Below are 10,395 nucleotides of genomic sequence, written 5' to 3' on the forward strand. Positions count from 1 at the left end.
GAACAATGTGAGGAGGACGCACCACACTAACTTGTAGTTTTAGCTGAACACTGTGAGCAGGATGCACTGCACTAACTTGTAGCTTTAGATGAACACTGTGCAGAGGTCTCATTACACTAACTTGTAGTTTTAGCCGAACACTTTGAGCAGGACGCACTACACTAACTTTTAGTTTTAGATGAACACTGTGCAAAGGTCTCACTACACTAACTTGTAGTTTTAGCTGAACACTGTGAGCAGGACGCACTACACTAACTTGTAGTTTTAGCTGAACACTGTGAGCAGGACGCACTACACTAACTTGTAGCTTTGGATGAACACTGTGCAGAGCTCGCAAAAAATAACTTGTAGGTTTAGCTGAACACTGTGAGGAGGACGCACCACACTAACTTGTAGTTTTATCTGAACACTGTGAGCAGGACGCACTACACTAACTTGTAACTTTAGATGAACACTGTGCAGAGCTCGCAAAAAAATAACTTGTAGGTTTAGCTGAACACTGTGAGGAGGACGCACCACACTAACTTGTAGTTTTACCTGAACATTGTGAGCAGGACGCACTGCACTAACTTGTAGCTTTAGATGAACACTGTGCAGAGGTCTCACTACACTAACTTGTAGTTTTAGCTGAACACTGTGAGCAGGACGCACTACACTAACTTGTAGCTTTAGATGAACATTGTGCAGAGGTCTCACTACACTAACTTGTAGTTTTAGCTGAACACTGTGAGCAGAACCCACCACACTAACTTGTAGTTTTAGCTGAACACTGTGAGCAGGACACACTGCACTAACTTGTAGCTTTAGATGAACACTGTGCAGAGGTCTCAGTACACTAACTTGTAGTTTTAGCTGAACACTTTGAGCAGGACGCACTACACTAACTTTTAGTTTTAGATGAACACTGTGCAGAGGTCTCACTACACTAACTTGTAGTTTTAGCTGAACACAGTGAGCAGGACGTACTACACTAACTTGTAGTTTTAGCTGAACACTGTGAGCAGGACGCACTACACTAACTTGTAGCTTTGGATGAACACTGTGCAGAGCTCGCAAAAAATAACTTGTAGGTTGAGCTGAACACTGTGAGGAGGACGCACCACACTAACTTGTAGTTTTAGCTGAACACTGTGAGCAGGACGCACTGCACTAACTTGTAGCTTTAGATGAACACTGTGCAGAGGTCTCACTACACTAACTTGTAGTTTTAGCTGAACACTGTGAGCAGGACGCACTACACTAACTTGTAGCTTTAGATGAACACTGTGCAGAGCTCGCAAAAAAAATAACTTGTAGGTTTAGCTGAACACTGTGAGGAGGACGCACCACACTAACTTGTAGTTTTAGCTGAACACTGAGAGCAGGACACACTACACTAACTTGTAGCTTTAGATGAACACTGTGCAGAGTTCTCACTACACTAACTTGTAGTTTTATCTGAACACTGTGAGCAGGACGCATTGCACTAACTTATAGCTTTAGATGAACACTGTGCAGAGCTCGCAAAACAATAACTTGTAGCTTTAGCTGAACACTGTGAGCAGGACACACTGCACTAACTTATAGCTTTAGATGAACACTGTGCAGACGTCTCACTACACTAACTTGTAGTATTAGCTGAGCACTGTGAGCAGGACGCACTACACAAACTTGTAGCTTTAGATGAACACTGTGGAGAGGTCTCACTACACTAACTTGTAGTTTTAGCTGAACATTTTGAGCAGGACGCACTACACTAACTTGTAGTTTTAGATGAACACTGTGCAGAGGTCTCACTACACTAACTTGTAGTTTTAGCTTATCACTGTGAGCAGGACGCACTACACTTAGTTGTAGCTTTAGATGAACACTGTGCAGAGCTCGCAAAAAATAACTTGTAGGTTTAGCTGAACACTGTGAGGAGGACGCACCACACTAACTTGAAGTTTTAGCTGAACACTGTGAGCAGGACGCACTACACTAACTTGTAGCTTTAGATGAACACTGTGCAGAGCTCGCAAAAAAATAACTTGTAGGTTTAGCTGAACACGGTGAGGAGGACGCACCACACTAACTTGTAGTTTTAGCTGAACACTGTGAGCAGGACGCACTGCACTAACTTATAGCTTTAGATGAACACTGTGCAGAGGTCTCACTACACTAACTTGTAGTTTTAGCTGAACACTGTGAGCAGAACCCACCACACTAACTTGTAGTTTTAGCTGAACACTGTGAGCAGGACACACTGCACTAACTTGTAGCTTTAGATGAACACTGTGCAGAGGTCTCAGTACACTAACTTGTAGTTTTAGCTTATCACTGTGAGCAGGACGCACTACAGTAAGTTGTAGCTTTAGATGAACACTGTGCAGAGCTCGCAAAAAATAACTTGTAGGTTTAGCTGAACACTGTGAGGAGGACGCACCACACTAACTTGAAGTTTTAGCTGAACACTGTGAGCAGGACACACTACACTAACTTGTAGCTTTAGATGAACACTGTGCAGAGCTCGCAAAAAAATAACTTGTAGGTTTAGCTGAACACGGTGAGGAGGACGCACCACACTAACTTGTAGTTTTAGCTGAACACTGTGAGCAGGACGCACTGCACTAACTTATAGCTTTAGATGAACACTGTGCAGAGGTCTCACTACACTAACTTGTAGTTTTAGCTGAACACTGTGAGCAGAACCCACCACACTAACTTGTTGTATTAGCTGAACACTGTGAGCAGGACACACTGCACTAACTTGTAGCTTTAGATGAACACTGTGCAGAGGTCTCAGTACACTAACTTGTAGTTTTAGCTGAACACTTTGAGCAGGACGCACTACACTAACTTTTAGTTTTAGATGAACACTGTGCAGAGGTCTCACTACACTAACTTGTAGTTTTAGCTGAACACTGTGAGCAGGACGCACTACACTAACTTGTAGTTTTAGCTGAACACTGTGAGCAGGACGCACTACACTAACTTGTAGCTTTGGATGAACACTGTGCAGAGCTCGCAAAAATAACTTGTAGGTTGAGTTGAACACTGTGAGGAGGACGCACCACACTAACTTGTAGTTTTAGCTGAACACTGTGAGCAGCACGCACTACACTAACTTGTAGCTTTAGATGAACACTGTGCAGAGCTCGCAAAAAAATAACTTGTAGGTTTAGCTGAACACTGTGAGGAGGACGCACCACACTAACTTGTAGTTTTAGCTGAACACTGTGAGCAGGACGCACTGCAGTAACTTGTAGCTTTAGATGAACACTGTGCAGAGGTCTCACTACACTAACTTGTAGTTTTAGCTGAACATTTTGAGCAGGACGCACTACACTAACTTGTAGTTTTAGATGAACACTGTGCAGAGGTCTCACTACACTAACTTGTAGTTTTAGCTTATCACTGTGAGCAGGACGTACTACAGTAAGTTGTAGCTTTAGATGAACACTGTGCAGAGCTCGCAAAAAATAACTTGTAGGTTTAGTTGAACACTGTGAGGAGGACGCACCACACTAACTTGAAGTTTTAGCTGAACTCTGTGAGCAGGACGCACCACACTAACTTGTAGCTTTAGATGAACACTGTGCAGAGCTCGCAAAAAAATAAATTGTAGGTTTAGCTGAACACGGTGAGGAGGATGCACCACACTAACTTGTAGTTTTAGCTGAACACTGTGAGCAGGACGCACTGCACTAACTTATAGCTTTAGATGAACACTGTGCAGAGGTCTCACTACACTAACTTGTAGTTTTAGCTGAACACTGTGAGCAGGACGCACTATACTAACTTGTAGTTTTAGATGAACATTGTGCAGAGGTCTCACTACACTAACTTGTAGTTTTAGCTGAACACTGTGAGCAGGACGCACTACACTAACTTGTAGTTTTTGCTGAACACTGTGAGCAGGACGCACTACACTAACTTGTAGCTTTAGATGAAGACTGTGCAGAGCTCGCAAAAAAATAACTTGTAGGTATAGCTGAACACTGTGAGGAGGATGCACCACACTAACTTGTAGTTTTAGCTGAACACTGTGAGCAGGACGCACTGCACTAACTTTTAGCTTTAGATGAACACTGTGCAGAGGTCTCACTACACTAACTTGTAGTTTTAGCTGAACACTGTGAGCAGGACGCACTACACTAACTTGTAGTTTTAGATGAACACTTTGCAGAGGTCTCACTACACTAACTTGTACTTTTAGCTGAACACTGTGAGCAGGACGCACTACACTAACTTGTAGTTTCAGCTGATCACTGTGAGCAGGACGCACTACACTAACTTGTAGCTTTAGATGAACACTGTGCAGAGCTCGCAAAAAAATAACTTGTAGGTTTAGCTGAACACTGTGAGGAATACACACCACACTAGCTTGTAGTTTTAGCTGAACACTGTGAGCAGGACGCACTGCACTAACTTGTAGCTTTAGATGAACACTGTGCAGAGGTCTCACTACACTAACTTGTAGTTTTAGCTGAACACTGTGAGCAGGACACACTACACTAACTTGTAGTTTTAGATGAACACTGTGCAGAGGTCTCACTACACTAACTTGTAGTTTTAGCTGAACACTGTGAGCAGGACGCACTACACTAACTTGTAGCTTTAGATGAACACTGTGCAGAGCTCGCAAAAAAATAAATTGTAGGTTTAGCTGAACACTGTGAGGAGGACGCACCACACTAACTTGTAGTTTTAGCTGAACACTGTGAGCAGGACGCACTACACTAACTTGTAGCTTTAGATGAACACCGTGCAGAGGTCTCACTGCACTAACTTGTAGTTTTAGCTGAACACTGTAAGCAGGACGCACTACACTAACTTGTAGTTTTAGATGAACATTGTGCAGAGGTCTCACTACACTAACTTGTAGTTTTAGCTGAACACTGTGAGCAGGACGCACTACACTAACTTGTAGTTTTTGCTGAACACTGTGAGCAGGACGCACTACACTAACTTGTAGCTTTATATGAAGACTGTGCAGAGCTCGCAAAAAAATAACTTGTAGGTATAGCTGAACACTGTGAGGAGGATGCACCACACTAACTTGTAGTTTTAGCTGAACACTGTGAGCAGGACGCACTGCACTAACTTTTAGCTTTAGATGAACACTGTGCAGAGGTCTCACTACACTAACTTGTAGTTTTAGCTGAACACTGTGAGCAGGACGCACTACACTAACTTGTAGTTTTAGATGAACACTTTGCAGAGGTCTCACTACACTAACTTGTACTTTTAGCTGAACACTGTGAGCAGGACGCACTACACTAACTTGTAGTTTCAGCTGATCACTGTGAGCAGGACGCACTACACTAACTTGTAGCTTTAGATGAACACTGTGCAGAGCTCGCAAAAAAATGACTTGTAGGTTTGGCTGAACACTGTGAGGATTACACACCACACTAGCTTGTAGTTTTAGCTGAACACTGTGAGCAGGACGCACTGCACTAACTTGTAGCTTTAGATGAACACTGTGCAGAGGTCTCACTACACTAACTTGTAGTTTTAGCTGAACACTGTGAGCAGGACACACTACACTAACTTGTAGTTTTAGATGAACACTGTGCAGAGGTCTCACTACACTAACTTGTAGTTTTAGCTGAACACTGTGAGCAGGACGCACTACACTAACTTGTAGCTTTAGATGAACACTGTGCACAGCTCGCAAAAAAATAAATTGTAGGTTTAGCTGAACACTGTGAGGAGGACACACCACACTAACTTGTAGTTTTAGCTGAACACTGTGAGCAGGACGCACTACATTAACTTGTAGCTTTAGATGAACACCGTGCAGAGGTCTCACTGCACTAACTTGTAGTTTTAGCTGAACACTGTGAGCAGGACACACAACACTAACTTGTAGCTTTAGATGAACACTGTGCAGAGCTCGCAAAAAAATAACTTGTAGGTTTAGCTGAACACTGTGAGGAGGATGCACCACACTAACTTATCGTTTTAGCTGAACACTGTGAGCAGGACGCACTACACTAACTTGTAGCTTTAGATGAACACTGTGCAGAGCTCGCAAAAAAATAACTTGTAGGTTTAGCTGAACACTGTGAGGAGGACGCACCACACTAACTTGTATTTTTAGCTGAACACTGTGAGCAGGACGCACTACACTAACTTGTAGCTTTAGATGAACACTGTGCAGAGGTCTCACTACACTAACTTGTAGTTTTAGCTGAACACTGTGAGCAGGAAGCACTACACTAACTTTTAGCTTTAGATGAACACTGTGCAGAGCTCCCAAAAAAATAACTTGTAGGTTTAGCTGAACACTGTGAGGAGGACGCACCACACTAACTTGTAGTTTTAGCTGGACACTGTGAGCAGGACGCACTACACTAACTTGTAGCTTTAGATGAACACTGTGCAGAGGTCTCACTACACTAACTTGTAGTTTTAGCTGAACACTGTGAGCATGACGCACTACACTAACATGTAGCTTTCGATGAACACTGTGCAGAGCTCGCAAAAAAATAACTTGTAGGTTTAGCTGAACACTATGAGAAGGACGCACCACACTAAATTGTTGCTTTAGATGAACACTGTGTAGAGGTCTCACTACACTAACTTGTAGTTTTAGCTGAACACTGTGAGCAGGACGCACTACACTAACTTGTAGTTTTAGCTGAACACTGTGAGCAGGACGCACTACACTAACTTGTAGCTTTAGATGAACACTGTGCAGAGCTCACAAAAAAATAACTTGTAGGTTTAGCTGAACACTGTGAGGAGGACGCACCACACTAACTTGTAGTTTTAGCTGAACACTGTGAGCAAGATGCACTGCACTAACTTGTAGCTTTAGATGAACACTGTGCAGAGGTCTCACTACACTAACTTGTAGTTTTAGCTGAACACTGTGAGCAGGACACACTACACTAACTTGTAGTTTTAGATGAACACTGTGCAGAGGTCTCACTACACTAACTTGTAGTTTTAGCTGAACACTGTGAGCAGGACGCACTACACTAACTTGTAGCTTTAGATGAACACTGTGCAGAGCTCGCAAAAAAATAAATTGTAGGTTTAGCTGAACACTGTGAGGAGGACGCACCACACTAACTTGTAGTTTTAGCTGAACACTGTGAGCAGGACGCACTACACTAACTTGTAGCTTTAGATGAACACCGTGCAGAGGTATCACTGCACTAACTTGTAGTTTTAGCTGAACACTGTAAGCAGGACGCACTACACTAACTTGTAGTTTTAGATGAACATTGTGCAGAGGTCTCACTACACTAACTTGTAGTTTTAGCTGAACACTGTGAGCAGGACGCACTACACTAACTTGTAGCTTTAGATGAAGACTGTGCAGAGCTCGCAAAAAAATAACTTGTAGGTATAGCTGAACACTGTGAGGAGGATGCACTGCACTAACTTGTAGTGTTAGCTGAACACTGTGATCAGGACGCACTGCACTAACTTTTAGCTTTAGATGAACACTGTGCAGAGGTCTCACTACACTAACTTGTAGTTTTAGCTGAACACTGTGAGCAGGACGCACTACACTAACTTGTAGTTTTAGATGAACACTTTGCAGAGGTCTCACTACACTAACTTGTACTTTTAGCTGAACACTGTGAGCAGGACGCACTACACTAACTTGTAGTTTCAGCTGATCACTGTGAGCAGGACGCACTACACTAACTTGTAGCTTTAGATGAGCACTGTGCAGAGCTCGCAAAAAAATGACTTGTAGGTTTAGCTGAACACTGTGAGGAGTACACACCACACTAGCTTGTAGTTTTAGCTGAACACTGTGAGCAGGACGCACTGCACTAACTTGTAGCTTTAGATGAACACTGTGCAGAGGTCTCACTACACTAACTTGTAGTTTTAGCTGAACACTGTGAGCAGGACACACTATACTAACTTGTAGTTTTAGATGAACACTGTGCAGAGGTCTCACTACACTAACTTGTAGTTTTAGCTGAACACTGTGAGCAGGACGCACTACACTAACTTGTAGCTTTAGATGAACACTGTGCAGAGCTCGCAAAAAAATAAATTGTAGGTTTAGCTGAACACTGTGAGGAGGACGCACCACACTAACTTGTAGTTTTAGCTGAACACTGTGAGCAGGATGCACTACACTAACTTGTAGCTTTAGATGAACACCGTGCAGAGGTCTCACTGCACTAACTTGTAGTTTTAGCTGAACACTGTGAGCAGGACACACTATACTAACTTGTAGCTTTAGATGAACACTGTGCAGAGCTCGCAAAAAAATAACTTGTAGGTTTAGCTGAACACTGTGAGGAGGATGCACCACACTAACTTATCGTTTTAGCTGAACACTGTGAGCAGGACGCACTACACTAACTTGTAGCTTTAGATGAACACTGTGCAGAGCTCGCAAAAAAATAACTTGTAGGTTTAGCTGAACACTGTGAGGAGGACGCACCACACTAACTTGTAGTTTTAGCTGAACACTGTGAGCAGGACGCACTGCACTAACTTGTAGCTTTAGATGAACACTGTGCAGAGGTCTCACTACACTAACTTGTAGTTTTAGCTGAACACTGTGAGCAGGACGCACTACACTAACTTGTAGCTTTAGATGAACACTGTGCAGAGCTCGCAAACAAATAACTTGTAGGTTTAGCTGAACACTGTGAGGAGGACGCACTACACAAACTTGTAGTTTTAGCTGAACACTGAGAGCAGGACACACTACACTAACTTGTAGCTTTAGATGAACACTGTGCAGAGTTCTCACTACACTAACTTGTAGTTTTATCTGAACACTGTGAGCAGGACGCATTGCGCTAACTTATAGCTTTAGATGAACACTGTGCAGAGCTCGCAAAAAAATAACTTGTAGCTTTAGCTGAACACTGTGAGCAGGACACACTGCACTAACTTATAGCTTTAGATGAACACTGTGCAGAGGTCTCACTACACTAACTTGTAGTATTAGCTGAGCACTGTGAGCAGGACGCACTACACAAACTTGTAGCTTTAGATGAACACTGTGGAGAGGTCTCACTACACTAACTTGTAGTTTTAGCTGAACATTTTGAGCAGGACGCACTACACTAACTTGTAGTTTTAGATGAACACTGTGCAGAGGTCTCACTACACTAACTTGTAGTTTTAGCTTATCACTGTGAGCAGGACGCACTACACTAAGTTGTAGATTTAGATGAACACTGTGCAGAGCTCGCAAAAAATAACTTGTAGGTTTAGTTGAACACTGTGAGGAGGACGCACCACACTAACTTGAAGTTTTAGCTGAACTCTGTGAGCAGGACGCACTACACTAACTTGTAGCTTTAGATGAACACTGTGCAGAGCTCGCAAAAAAATAACTTGTAGGTTTAGCTGAACACGGTGAGGAGGACGCACCACACTAACTTGTAGTTTTAGCTGAACACTGTGAGCAGGACGCACTGCACTAACTTATAGCTTTAGATGAACACTGTGCAGAGGTCTCACTACACTAACTTGTAGTTTTAGCTGAACACTGTGAGCAGGACGCACTATACTAACTTGTAGTTTTAGATGAACATTGTGCAGAGGTCTCACTACACTAACTTGTAGTTTGAGCTGAACACTGTGAGCAGGACGCACTACACTAACTTGTAGTTTTTGCTGAACACTGTGAGCAGGACGCACTACACTAACTTGTAGCTTTAGATGAAGACTGTGCGGAGCTTGCAAAAAAATAACTTGTAGGTATAGCTGAACACTGTGAGGAGGATGCACCACACTAACTTGTAGTTTTAGCTGAACACTGTGAGCAGGACGCACTGCACTAACTTTTAGCTTTAGATGAACACTGTGCAGAGGTCTCACTACACTAACTTGTAGTTTTAGCTGAACACTGTGAGCAGGACGCTCTACACTAACTTGTAGTTTTAGATGAACACTTTGCAGAGGTCTCACTACACTAACTTGTACTTTTAGCTGAACACTGTGAGCAGGAAGCACTACACTAACTTGTAGTTTCAGCTGATCACTGTGAGCAGGACGCACTACACTAACTTGTAGCTTTAGATGAACACTGTGCAGAGCTCGCAAAAAAATAACTTGTAGGTTTAGCTGAACACTGTGAGGAATACACACCACACTAGCTTGTAGTTTTAGCTGAACACTGTGAGCAGGACGCACTGCACTAACTTGTAGCTTTAGATGAACACTGTGCAGAGGTCTCACTACACTAACTTGTAGTTTTAGCTGAACACTGTGAGCAGGACACACTACACTAACTTGTAGTTTTAGATGAACACTGTGCAGAGGTCTCACTACACTAACTTGTAGTTTTAGCTGAACACTGTGAGCAGGACACACTACACTAACTTGTAGCTTTAGATGAACACTGTGCAGAGCTCGCAAAAAAATAAATTGTACGTTTAGCTGAACACTGTGAGGAGGACGCACCACACTAACTTGTAGTTTTAGCTGAACACT

The sequence above is a fragment of the Aquarana catesbeiana genome, linkage group LG10, assembly GCF_042186555.1.
Source record: "Aquarana catesbeiana isolate 2022-GZ linkage group LG10, ASM4218655v1, whole genome shotgun sequence".
Classification (NCBI taxonomy): Eukaryota; Metazoa; Chordata; class Amphibia; order Anura; family Ranidae; genus Aquarana; species Aquarana catesbeiana.